Source organism: Leucopleurus acutus, assembly GCF_964270905.1.
Source record: "Leucopleurus acutus genome assembly, chromosome: X".
NCBI classification, from domain to species: Eukaryota; Metazoa; Chordata; class Mammalia; order Artiodactyla; family Delphinidae; genus Leucopleurus; species Leucopleurus acutus.
The window spans coordinates 109440785-109455455 of record NC_139148.1 but is presented as its reverse complement, the minus strand read 5'-3'; positions in this window follow the sequence as shown (position 1 = coordinate 109455455).

Below are 14671 nucleotides of genomic sequence, written 5' to 3'. Positions count from 1 at the left end.
AAAAAGAAGATTATAAACCTGCAAAATATAAGAGCAAGAAGACCACTCAGGGCATATTGTGATTATGTCTGCAAGAGATGATGAAGGCCTGAAATAAGATCATAACAATGAAGTAGTGGATCTGAGAGAGGTTTTTCATTGATTATATAATTATAAACATGATTCTTATTAATGAATTTGATAATACACACTATATTTTTATGGGCCAAGTTCACTATGGGAAACATATCTACAAATTTATTTTGTTAATGGAGTGCCTAGTGCTTAAAAACAAACAAAACAAAAACAAAAGGAAAAGCCACACAGGGAATAAAAATAACAAAATGAGTTATCCACAACCACTCAGAAAATGAATAAATAGAATAACTTTTAGATAAAATTGTACAATCTGCAGTTTTGCTTTAAAGTTTATTTCATTTTTTATCAAAATTATAAACTCACAGAATTTAAAAAGTCAAATTGTTCCACATGGTTATAATGGAAAAGAAATTGTGCAGTCCCCTTCCCTGTCCCTCCTCATAACTGATCCCTCTTCATGAGATTCAGGTTTTCAATTCTTAGCTATGATTTCCACAATACTAAATAATATGTTCATATTACTAGAATTCATTTCTATTATCTTTATATTACTTGTGGATACTCTATTATGGAAGATGAGGATTTAGTTTTAACTTCTCTACCTCTGAAAAACACACAAACTCTCCTTCTCTGCTTCCATTACACATATCAGTATTTTTCATTACAGAATCATTCATTCTGTACATTATTATGACATTTAAAAATGACCTCTTGTTTTTTATGTCCTTGATTATCTCTGAACCTATACATAGTCCATAACTACACTTTCTTCTAACAATGCAAATCTCTTTCCAGTACATTCAGACATAGCAAATAATCTGATTTGTTCTTCCCTCTTCTTTCCTTCCTTCCCTCCTTGCTTCCTTCCTTCCTTTCTTCCTTCCTTCCTCTCCCTCCTCCTTTCTCCTTTTTCTTCTTGCCCCTCCTCCTCCTTCTCCTTCTCTTTCTCCTTCTCCTTCTCCTAAATCTGGAAGGCATCCCTCCTGGAGCCTACTGTCCTATGCTACAATCTGGACTACAACATAGCTTTTATGGAGTTCCCTTTGCCATCATCCTGGAAATTCATCTCAAACTTCACTTTGATTCCCCTGCCCTTGCATTCCATATCTTAGTTAACATCCTCATTTTCTGGAGTATGCTATCAAATTGTTGTTGTTGTTTTTACCTTTCTTTTTCAGTTTTATTAAGAAATAATTGACATATATCTCTGTGTAAATTTAAGCTATACAGCAGTAATGGTTTGATTTACATATTTTGTGAAATGATTACAATAGGTTTAGCTAACATCCATCACCTCACATAGATAGAATAAAAAGAAAGAAGAAAAAAAGAATTTCTTCCTGCGATGACAACTCTTAGGATATACTCTTTTAACAACTTTCCTATATATCATGCAGCAGTGTTAACTAGAGTCATATTGTACATCTCCAGTACTTATTTATCTTACAGCCAAAAGTTTGTACCTTTTGACCACATGCCTCCAATTCCCCCTCCCTCACCCTCTGCCTCTGGCAACCACAATTCTGATCTCTTTTTCTATGAGTTTTTGTTGTTTTCATTGTTCTCATTGTTTTGGATTCCACATATAAGTGAGATCATATTGTATTTGTCTTTTTCTGTCAGACTTATGTCACTTAGCCTAATGCCTTCAAGGTCCATCCATGTTGTCTCAAATGGCAGGATTTCCCATTTTTTTATGGCTTAATAATATTCCATTGTGTGTGTGTGTGTGTGTGTGTGTGTGTGTATATATATATATATATATATAACAACTTCAATATCCATTTGTCCACAAATGGACACTTAGGTTGTTTCCATGTTTTGGCTATTGTAAATAATGCTGCTATGAACATGGGGGTGCAGATATCTTTTTGAGTTAATGTTTTTGTTTCCTTTGGATATATTTCCACAAGTGGACTTGCTGGATTAAATTGTTTCCTGGAAAAGGTGCAAGAGATGTTGTTTGTTAACTTGTTTTCATGTCTCGGAACGTTTTTATTCTAATGTCACTCCCAATTGATAGTATGATTGGGTATTGAATTTTATACTATAAATCACTTTCCCTTAGGATTTTAAAAGCTATCCTCCTTGGTCTTCTAGTTTTCAGTACTGCTGTTGAGAAGTCTGATACCACTGTGATTTGTGACCTTTTGAATGTGTCCACAATGTGGTTCCTTTTCTGGAAGCTTGAAGGATCATCTCTTTATTATTAAAATGTAGTAATATTTGTCTTGCTTTGGTTATGTTATCATTCATTGTAATGGGTGTTCTATGAGCCAATTCAGACTAAAAACTCATGTTCTTAAGATCTTCAAATGTTCTTAAATTATTTCCTTATTTTTCCTTCTATTTTCTTTGTTAGCATTCTAATCTTTCCTTCCTTCCTCCCTTCTTATCTAAATTGTGAAGAATTAGTTCAACTTTATTCTTCTTTCTCTTTCCTTCTCTCTCTCTCTCTATATATATACACAAAATTAAATATATATTAAATATATATGACTAAATATATATTAAATGCATATATTTATTCTAATATATAATATAGAAGTTAGTTATTTAATCTGAGAAACAAAAATGAGATTATATCCATATATATATTCTCCTGCCTTTCTAAGAATAATATTGATGATGTTTAAATTTTTTTTTCAATTTTAATTATTAGGTTGTTTCCTGCAATGATTTGTTAATTATTGGCTGTACTTTCATAGTTAAAAGGAGATCCTAAAACTTGATTGGAAGGGCTATGTACATTGTTGGGACTTATTGATTATAGTGCTTAAACATATGGTGATCCTGCTGAGATGGTTTCATAGACACATCTCCAACAGCGAGTTCCTCAGGCTTTCTTTTACCCTGAAAAGTAATCTGTACTATATTTCGCATTTTAATGTAGGTGACTATGAGCCAGGCTTCAAGTTTCTGAAAGAGATTGAAAACAATATGTAATCTAAAGAAAAGAAATAGATTTTGTCCTTGAATAACTAAACATTATTTTAAGAATTATTTACATACGTGAGTGTGTTTCTGTGTATATATAGTCATTAGTACAATTGAGACAAAGAGCTAGAAGACACCTTAGAAAGTACACATACTCAAATTTTACAGAGAATTAAACCAGAGCCAGAGAGATGCAATGACTTTCCCAAGTCACATCCAGATAATCTGACTCCTAGTTCAGTGTTTAGTTGTACATTATTAATTAAATTAATTGATTGATTAAATGAATGATAACTCCCTAGTACCTAAAACAGTATTATGTTCTGAGAGGCAGCTAAATAAATGTTCAATTGATTGATTGTAACTGTCTCTGCCCTTTTTTAAAAAAACTACTGAACTCTTCACTTTTCAAGTTAGTTTTCTTCCCCTCAAATTAACATGCTCTTTGTAGAAACCTAATGTTTTATGCAATATATTATTTAGATTTGAAAAAGAAAATATCATGAACACCGTGAACGAAGTTGGAACATTAAATTTTGTGAATCTATTTAGTAAAGACTTTTTGATAGAATAAAGCCAAGGCAGCTATTTCTGACCATATTCAGTCTCTGGGTCTCCTATTCTTAACACTCTGTGTCTTTTCCATGAACTTCTCAGGTGCCTTGATGAAAAAACTTCCTAGTTGTCATTGGTTTCAGACATGTTTGTTTGTCTCATTTTACTGAAATTTCAGTTGTGAATGACATGTTTACAAGAGATAAGAGCCAAAAAAATTGCTTCCTTTCTCTTGATTGTGTGCCAGAAGTGTTGTACACAACAGTGAATGATCTGTCACCCTGGCCCTTGATGACTAGAAGCTCAGTTAAAAATAAATTTGTGCTTGTTGAATATGCACCAGGGTTAACAAGTACAACAGTGTTCAGGTACGAGGAGAATTTGGCCAAGGACTCGTTATAACTGTTCTATTTCATGCATGCCTTAGAGCAGTTTAGCCTTGGGGTTTCACATAAAAACAAAGTTATACAGGGCAATGGGTAAATTCAATTAAAAATGTGTATATATTGAACATCTGATATTTTAGAATATACTGACAAGAATATAAAATGGTTATTTCATGCAAGTGATTCAAAATCTAGAAGAGGAAACAGAGATATAGGCAACAAATATATAGTTGATAAGTAATTACTAGAAAGCAGAATTTGAATAGTAATATAATAGAAATCCAGACAAAGTACAGTAAGCAGCAAGAGAATAAAGAAATTAACTACAAGGAGGAAGTCTTAAAGGAGGATATATCTTGGGATTGGTCTTTGAAAGATGGATATGACTTTGGCTGTCAGAGACTGAGCAGAGAAGGACATTCCAGGGAGATAGGACAGCATGAGTAAAAGCAAAGAGCCAAACAAGCACTGTCCAAACTATCTGGAGTAGAGGAGAGGATGATCAGAATACAGGCTGAAGAAGCAGGTTGAAACAGATGATGGAGATTTTGAATACCATCGTGAGGAATTTAGATATTATCCAAAGGAAACAGGTTTAGAGAAAGTGAATGGCATGGTCAATTTTGAAATTTAGGAAGCTTACTGTGATAGGAGTATAATGGTTTAGAACAAGTAGAAACTGGAGGCAAAGGGGGATATTACAATAGACTCCAAGCATGAAAGAGGGGCATGAATTAGGTCAAAAGGGATGAATAGAAAAAGGATGAGTGAAAAGTACTGTGTAGCTGAAATCAATAGAGAGAAGATGTAGTCAGAGATCAATACCAACACAACTATCCTAGGGAAAGGCAACAAAGAGGGTACAGAAGGAACTGGACCAGATGTCAAACCACTGTGAGTGAACTGAATGTAATGGAATTGAACAGATTACTAGAAGGCTCAGGTGGAAGCAGCTGATCATTAAATGTCAGTCCATATGGTTCTAAGACAAATCCTCCAAATCAAAGACTGGTGAATTAGTGGTATTCCCTACATAGATTTAAAAGATGACTGGGCTGGGGAAGGAGACATGATGGCAGAGTAGAAGGACTTGAGCTCTCTCCTCTTTCACAAAAACACAAAAAACACAACTGCTGAACAACCATTGACAAAAAAGACTGTAACCTACTGAAAAAGATATGCTATATCCAAAGACAAAGAAGAAGCCACAACGAGGTGGTAGGAGGGGTGCTTTCATGATATAATCAAATTCCATACTCAGCAGGTGGGTGACCCACAAACTGGAAACTAATTATATCACAGAGGTTCTCCCATGGAGTGAGAGTTCTGAGCCCCATGTCAGACTCCCCTGCCTGGAGGTTGGGCATCAGGAGAAGGAGCCCCCAGAGCATTTGGCTTTGAAGGCCAGCAGGGCTTGAGTGCAGGAGATCCACAGAACTGGGGGAAACAGAGACTCCACTCTTGGAGGGCAAACACAAGTTTTCATGTTCATTGGCACCCAGGGCAAAGCAGTGACTCCATAGGAGCCTCTGCTAGACCTACCTCTGGGTCTTGGAGGGTCTCCTGGAGAGGTGGGGGTTGGCTGTGGTTCACTGTGGGGGCGAGGACACTGGTGGCAGAGGCTCCAGGGAATATTCATTAGCGTGAGCTCTCCTGGAGGTCATCATTTTGGCACTGAGACCTGGCCTCACCCAACAGCATGCAGGCTCTAGGGCTGGGATGGCCAAAACAACCAAGAAGGTGGGAACACGGAAGCACCCATAAGCAGACAGGCCGCCTAAAGTCATCCTGAGCCTACAGCCCCCTCTAAACATGCCATGTGACATGGCCATGCCCAGCAGAGGGACAAGACCCAGCTCCACCCACCAGTGGGCAGGCATCAGCCCCTCCCATCAGGAAGCCTGCACAATCCCCTGGAACAAACTAACCCACCAGAGGGCAGATACCAGACAGAATAGGAACTACAATCCTGAAGCCTGTGGACTGGAGACTACAAACACAGAAAGTAAGACAAAATGAGAAGATAAAGGAATATGTTCCAAATGAAGGAACAAGATAAAACCCCAGAAGAACAACTAAGTGAAGTGGAGGTAGGAAATTTGCGTGAAAAAGAATTTATAGCAATAATAGTAAAGATGATCCAAGATCTTGGAAAACAGAAAGGAGGCACAGACCAAGAAGATAGAAGAAACGTTTAACAAATAGCTAGAAGATTTAAAGAACAAATAAACAGAGATGAACAATACAATAACTGAAATGAAAACTATAGTAGATGGAATCAATATCAGAATAAATGAGGCAGAAGAACAAACAAGTGAGCTGGAAGACAGATGGGTGGAAATCCCTGCTGTGGAACAGAATAAAGAAAAAAGAATGAAAAGAAATGAGGACAGTCTAAGAGACCTCTGGGACATTAAATGCACTGACATTCACATTATAGGGGATCCCAGAAGGAAAAGAGAGAGAGAGAGAGAACCTGAGAAAATATTTGAAGAGATGATAGCCAAAAATTTCCCTAACATGGGAAAGGAAACAATCACTCAAGTCCAGGAAGTACAGAGAATCCCATACAGGATAAACCCGAGGAGGAACATGCTGAAACACATATTAATCAAATTGACAAAAATTAAAGACAAAGAGAAAATATTAAAAGCAACAAGGGAAAAACAACAAATAACATACAAGGGAATCCCAATAAGGTTATCAGCTGATTTTTCAACAGAAACTCTGCAGGCCAGAAAAGAGGGGCATGATATATTTAGTGATCAAAGGGAAAAATCTACAACCAAGAATACTCTACCCAGCAAGGCTCTTATTCAGATTCAATGGAGAAATCAAAAACTTTAAAGACAAGCAAAAGCTAAGAGAATTCAGCACCACCAAAGCAGCTTTAAAACAAATACTAAAGGAACATCTCTAGGTGGAAAAGGCCACAACGAGAAACAAGAAAACTACAAAGGGAAAGCTTACTGGTAAAGGGAAACATACAGTAAAGGTAGGAAATCATCCACACACAAATATGATATCAAAACCAGCAATCATGAGGAGAGTATAAATGCAACATACTGGAAATGCATTTAAAATTAGAAGACCAGCAATTTACCAAAACCTCATGGTAACCACAAACCAAAAAGCTACAATAGATATGCAAACAAAAAGAAAAAGCAATCCAAACACAACACTAAAGATAGTCATTGAAATGCAAGAGAAGAGAACAAAACAGAAAGGGAAGAAAAAAGACCTACAAACACAAATGCTAAACAATTAACAAAGTGGCAATAAGGACATACATATCAATAATTACTTTAAATGTAAATAGATTAAATGCTCCAACCAAAAGACAGACTGGCTAAATGGGTACAAAAACAAGATCCATATACATGCTGTCTACAAGAGACCCATTTCAGATCTAGGGACATGTACAGATGGCAAGTGAGGGGATGGAAAAAATTATTCCAAGCAAATGGAAATCAAAAGAAAGCTGGAATAGCAATATACATATCAGATAAAATAGACTTTAAAATAAAGACTGCTACAAGAGACAAAGAAGGGCACTACATAATAATTAAGGGATCAATCCAAGAAGAAGATATAACCATTGTAAATATACATGCACCCAACATAGGAGCACCTAAATATATAAGGCAAATGCTAATAGCCATAAAAGGAGAAATCGATAATAACATAATAATAGGGGGGACTTTAACACCCTATTACATCAATGGACAGATCATCCACACAGAAAATCAGTAAGAAAATAGAAGTCTTAAATGACACATTAGAGCAGATGGACTTAACTGACATTTATAGAACATTACATCTGAAAGCAGCAAAATACACATTCTTTTCAAGTGCACATGGAACATTCTCCAGGATGGATCAAATGCTGTGACACAAAGCAAGCACTGGTAAATTTAGAAAAATTGAAATCATATCAAACATCTTTTCTGACCACTATGCTATGAGATGAGAAATCAACTACAAGAAAAAAACTAAAAAACAGAAATATATGGAGACTAAACAATATGTTACTAAACAACCAATGGATCACTGAAGAAATCAAAGAGGAAATCAAAAATACCTAGAGACAAATGAAAATGAAAACACTATGATCCAAAACCTATGGGATGCAGCAAAACAGTCCTAAGGGGGAATTTTATAGCAATACAATCTTACCTCAGCAAATAAGAAAAATCACAAATAAACAACCTAATCTTACACCTAAAGCAACTAGAGAAAGAATATCAAACAAATCCCAAAGTTAGTAGAAGGAAAGAAATCATAAATATCAAAGCAGAAATAAATGAAACAGAGGCAAAATAAAAAACAATAGAAAAGATCAATGAAACTAAAAGCTAGTTCTTTGACAAGATAAACAAAACTGAGAAACGTTTAGCCAGATTCATCAAGAAAAAGAGGGAGATGACTCAAATCAATAAAATAGGAAATGAAAAAGGAGAAGTGACAACAGACACCACAGAATTACAAAGGAGCATAAGAGACTACTACAAGCAACTATATGCCAATAAAATGGACAATCTAGAAGAAATTGACAAATTCTTAGAAAGATACAATCTTCTGAGACTGAACCAGGAAGAAATAGAAAATATTAACCAGTCACAAGTACTGAAATGGAAACTGTGATTAAAAAACTTTCATTTAACGGAAGTCCAAGATTAGATGGTTTCACAGGTGAATTACATCGAACATTTAGGATAGGTTAACACCTATCTTTCTGAAACTATTCCAAAAAACTGCAGAGGAAGGAACACTTCCAAGATCAGGCCACCATCACCCTGATACCAAAACCAGACAAAGATACCACACACACAAAAAATTATAGGCCAATATCACTGATGAACATAGATACAAATATCCTCAACAAAATACTAGCAAACTGAATCCAAAAATACATTAAAAGGATTATACACCATGATCAAGTGGGATTTATCACAGGGATTCAAGGATTTTTAAATATCCATAAATCAATCAGTGTGATAACACCACATTAACAAATTGAAGAATAAAAACGATATGAATATCTCAGTAGATGCAGTAAAAGCTTTTGACAAAATTCAACACCCATTTATGATAAAAACTCTCCAGAAAGTGGGCATAGAGGGAACATACCTCAACATAATAAAGTTCATATATGACAAATCCACAGCTAATATCATACTCAACAGTAAAAAGCTGAAAACATTTCCTCTAAGATCAGGAACAAGACAAGGATGCCCACTCTCGAAACTTTTATTCAACATAGTTTTGGAAGCCCTAGTCACAGCAGTCAGAGAAGAAAAAGAAATAAGAGGAATCCAAATTGGCAAAGAAGAAGTAAAACTGTCACTGTTTGCAGATGACATGATACTATACATAGAAAATCCTAAAGATGCTACCAGAAAAATACTAGACCTCATCAATGAGTTCTGTAAAGTTGCAGGATACAAAATTAATACATATAAATATCTTGCATTTCAATACATTAAAAACAAAAGATCAGAAAGAGAAATTAAGGAAACAATCATATTTACCATCACATCAAAAACAATAAAATACCAAGAATAAACTTACCTAAGGAGGCAAAAGACCTGTACTCCAAAAACGATAAGAGACTCTGATGAAAGAAATCAAAGATGACAGAAACAGATGGAAAGGTATAAATCACATTCTTGGATTGGAAGAATCAATATCATCAAAATGACTATACTACCCAAGGCAAACTACAGGTTCAATGCAGTCCCTACCAAATTACCAATGGCAATTTTCACATGTTTAGGACAAAAAAAATCTTAAAATTTGTATGGAAATACAAAGACCCCAAACAGCCAAAGCAATTTTGAGAAGAAAAACAAAACAGAGCGAGAGGAATCAGGCTCCCTTACTTCAGACTATTCTACAAAGCTACAGTTATCAAAACAGTATGGTACTGGTGCAAAAACAGAAATATAGATCAATGGAACAGGATAGAAATCCCAGAAATAAACCCATGCACCCATGGTCAATTAATCTACAACAAAGGAGGCAAGAATATAGAATGGAGGAAAGACAGTCTATCTAATAAGTGGTGCTGGAAAAACTGGACAGCTACATGTAAAAGAATGAAGTTAACATTCTCTAACACCATACACAAAAATAAACTCAAAATGGATTAAAGACCTAAATGTAAGACTGGATACAATAAAATTCTTAGAGGAAAACATAGAACACTCTTTGACATAAATTGCAGCAATATCTTTTGGGATCCACCTCCTAGAGTAATGAAAATAAAAACAAAAATTAACAAATGGGACCTAATTAAGCTTAAAAGGTTTTGCACAGCAAAGGAAACCATAGACAAAATGAAAAGACAACCCACAAAATGGGATAAAATATTTGCAAATGAAGCAACCGACAAGGGATTAATCTTGAAAATATACAAACAGCTCATGCAGTTCAATATCAAAAAACCAAACAACCCTATCAAAAAATGGGCAGAAGATCTAAATAGACATTTCTCCAAAAAAGACATACAGATGGCCAGCAGGCACGTGAAAAGATGCTCAACGTCACTAATTATTAGAGAATTGCAAATCAAAACTACAATGAGGTATCACCTCACACCATTCAGAATGTCCATCATCAAAAAGTCTACAAACAGGGGCTTCCCTGGTGGCACAGTGGTTGAGAGTCCGCCTGCCGGTGCAGGGGACACGGGTTCATGCCCCCGTCCGGGAAGATCCCACATGCCACGGAGCGGCTAGGCCCGTGAGCCATGGCCGCTGAGCCTGCGCGTCCGGAGCCTGTGCTCTGCAACGGGAGAGGCCACAACAGTGAGAGGCCCGCGTACCACAAAAAAAAAAAAAAAAAGTCTACAAACAATAAATGCTGGAGAGGGTGTAGAGAAAAGGGAACCCTCGTACACTGTTGGTGGGAATATAAATCGGTACAACCACTATGGAGAACAGTATGGAGGTTCCTTAGAATCAAAAATAGAACTACCATATGATCCAGCAATTCCACTTTTGGGCATATATCTGGCAAAACCATAATTTGAAAAGATACATGCACCTTATTTGTTCACTGCAGCACTATTTACAACAGCCAAGACAGGGAAGCAACCGAAACGTCCATCGACAGAGGAATGGATAAAGCAGAAGTGGTACATATATACAATGGAATATTACTCAGCCATTCAAAAGAATGAAATAATGCCATTTGCAGCAACATAGGTGGACCTAGAGATTACCATATTAAGTAAAATAAGTCAGAGAAAGACAAACATCATATGATATCACTTATATATGGAATCTTAAAAAATGATACAAATGAACTTACTTACAAAACAGAAACAAACTCACAGACTTCAAAATGAAACTTATAGTTACCAAAGGGGAAAGGTGGGCAAGGGAGAGATAAATTAGGAGTTTGGTGTTAACATATACACACTACTATATATAAAATAGATAACCAACAAGGACCTACTGTATAGCACAGGGAACTCTACTCAATATTCTGTAATGACCTATATGGGAAAAGAATCTGAAAAAGAGTGGATGCATGTATATGTATAACTGAATCACTTTGCTGTAAACCTGAAACTAACACAACATCGTAAATCAACTAAACTCCAATATAAAATAAATATTAAAGATAAACTGCAAAAAAATAAAGGATTGCTAATAAACTGCAACATTACTTGGACTCGTATCTTTATGGTTTGGGGACAATTTTGTTTAAAAACATATTTTAAAAGATCAGTGAATTAATGAGAGTGTACATGATAAATATTTTCATATCATCTTCAACATTCAGAGCTTAAATAAATCAAGTTCAAATCATCTTGAGCTCTTTATGTGCAAAAATTTAGTAGTGGGCATGGCCGGGAAATTTTGCCAGGAAATCAGAGGTTTGGCAGTAAGTTCTCCACACATGCAAGTGTTTTTTGCTTTTCAAATGTGAGTCATTTCATGTATAAAATGAGAAAAAGAGTATTTTCTGAAACCAAAAGCTCCATTTCTGCTGCATACCTTGAAATGGAAATTTTTAGTGATAATGCACAGATTTCCAGGCATGGCTACTGTCTGCGCAAACTGCTGAGGGATATGTGGAGAGCTGCCAGGCAGAATTAAGGATTGGGGCCCTTTGGATAGAGCTTACAGCATACGCAAATGCAGTAGGCATTTATAATTACATTACAATCACACTATTACTCCTGGGGCACTTCTCTGGCCTATTCGACGGTTATTAAAATTCTCCAATTAGAATTCACTCTTATAGGCTATGGTGTCAAAACAAGAGTAAATATAAGAGTAGTACCCACAGCTGCAGGAAATCATAATTCTAACTAGAGTGAAAACGTGTTTTCTTGAGGAAACACTTAGGTATGATTAGAAGGCATAAAGAAAAGGGCAATGTGCATAATTCAATATTCACCCTGCCACAGTCACTGTCTGATGGCAATTGGCATTGGAAAAGGGTGACACTTCTTTTGTAGACAAGAGTGTCTTCCAGTAAGCAGTGGCCATCTAATTCTATGTTTCTAATGCATACCTCCTCAATCATAGGGACTGAGGGGAAAAAAGCTTGCATTATTAGGTAATTAGTGCTCACTGTTTAAAGAAAAGAAAAAGAAAGAAAGAAAAAACTGTGCCAAAATTTCAGTGACTCATGCAAAAGCCGATGATCCTGGACGAACATTTCTTTTGTACAGCTACCCCCCAGGCAGTGACTCAGGGATTCAGGCTCCTTCTATTTAGTGGTTTTGCCATCCCAGTTGGGCTCCTCAGAATGCTATGAACCAGATAATGTACATTCAGCCAGTTTATGAAGTGAGAAGGGGTGTGTGTATGTGTGTTGGGGAGAGGGAGAGAGAGAAAGAAAGAGATCATGAAAGATCATATGCATTTTTTGCGGTACAGTCTGCAATTGACTTCTATCACTGTCCACATTCCATTGGCCAGACCTAGTCACATACCACTGCCTACATTCAAGAGAGCTGGGAAACAGTCTTTTTGTATACACAGGAAGACGAGGAAATGGTGTAGAGACTGGGTTCCCAGCACATTACCACAGGACATGGGTTACATGAAGTTTATTTATGTCCACTGGGGAAAGCACAAAGTATTCCTGATTAAACAGGAAGATTCCAATATAGCAACTGCATGGATTGTTTTGTGGATTTAGGATTGAACTATTTTCACATAAAAAAAGAAAAAGCCGTCAATGCATTTGTCTGTCAGATACTTCAGCCCATGTGACGGTGCCACGGTCAGATGGACATGGACACTAGGTTGGGAGTTTAAATATTTAGTACTGTCTTGACTTTATCATTAACTAGTTATGTGACTTTTGGTATAGTCCATAGCTATTCCAGTCTATTCCATCTGTAACATGAAACTACTAATTCTAACTTTTATATTTCCCAATTTATACAAGATCCCTTTGACAGACCTAAAAGTAAAAGTGGCACAACGCACATAATATATTAACCTCACCTGCTAATTGAGAATAGCTCCTATGCTTTCCGTATTTTTTTGTCGACTCTGATTTCTCTCTGGTTTCCCTCTTATTGTACAAGAGTAGTTGTTGAATAGAATATGATTGGCTGACAGAGAGGATTTATGATAATTTCCATCTGTTTTTTTTTCTTTTGGTTACCCCAGGGTAGACAAATGAATACAGAAAAAAGATACATATCTCACAGGCCATGTCTCCTGAGAGATGCTGAATATAATAAATAAAAGAGGCAGAAATAACTTCTGTTTTTAACAATTCCTAGTTGAATTTTTAGTTATTTCAACATACAAATAAACCTTTTAATACTGAAAAAAAGACAACTGGATCCAAAAGTATAATAAAAATGGACTCTTTAACCTCATTCCCCTCCTTCTTCCAGTCTATTTTTTCTACTTTTATGCAAATATCTTCATGAAGCAGGTAGCAGGGTTTCAAATTAGCTTATTCCAAAGACAAAATAGGTAAAGAGTTACTAAATAAGAGAAATTAAGGTAGTGTCAGAATAGGGATTGTTGACAGAAGTCAAATTAATAATTGGCCTTTTGACATGGGGCCCTTATTTTTTCCAAATATTTCAAATGCATTTTTTGTTATGAGTTTTTCGTTTGATTCTAAGACTGAAACAGAATAACTTTCTATAAGGTAAACATAATTTTTAAAACCACAGAGAGGCCAAGTTATTGAATAATATTGGTCTTCTCAGAACTATCAATGCAAGAGAAACACAGTGAACTTAATAAAATTGTCACTATTGCCATCAGTTCAATTAAGTTTGAAAATACAATTATTAAGCATCAATTACCAGTTAACAATTATACAAACATTATTACCTATCATTATTAAATCTACCAAGTATTCATACTTCACTGGTTTGAGTGGGTGGTATATTTATTTGAGGGTGAAGATAGAGCCTCTTAATACAACCTGGTAATTCAGTCTAATGCAATATTTTTATTTATTTATTTATTTTTTGAGATACGCGGGCCTCTCACTGTTGTGGCCTCTCCCATTGTGGAGCACAGGCTCCGGATGCGCAGGCTCAGCGGCCACGGCTCACGGGCCCAGCCGCTCCACGGCATGTGGGATCTTCCCAGACTGGGGCATGAACCCGTGTCCCCTGCATTGGCAGGCGGACTCTCAACCACTGCGCCACCAGGGAAGCCCCTAATGCAGTATTTATTTATTGAACACCTGCTGAATGTGTAACACTACACAGTGAT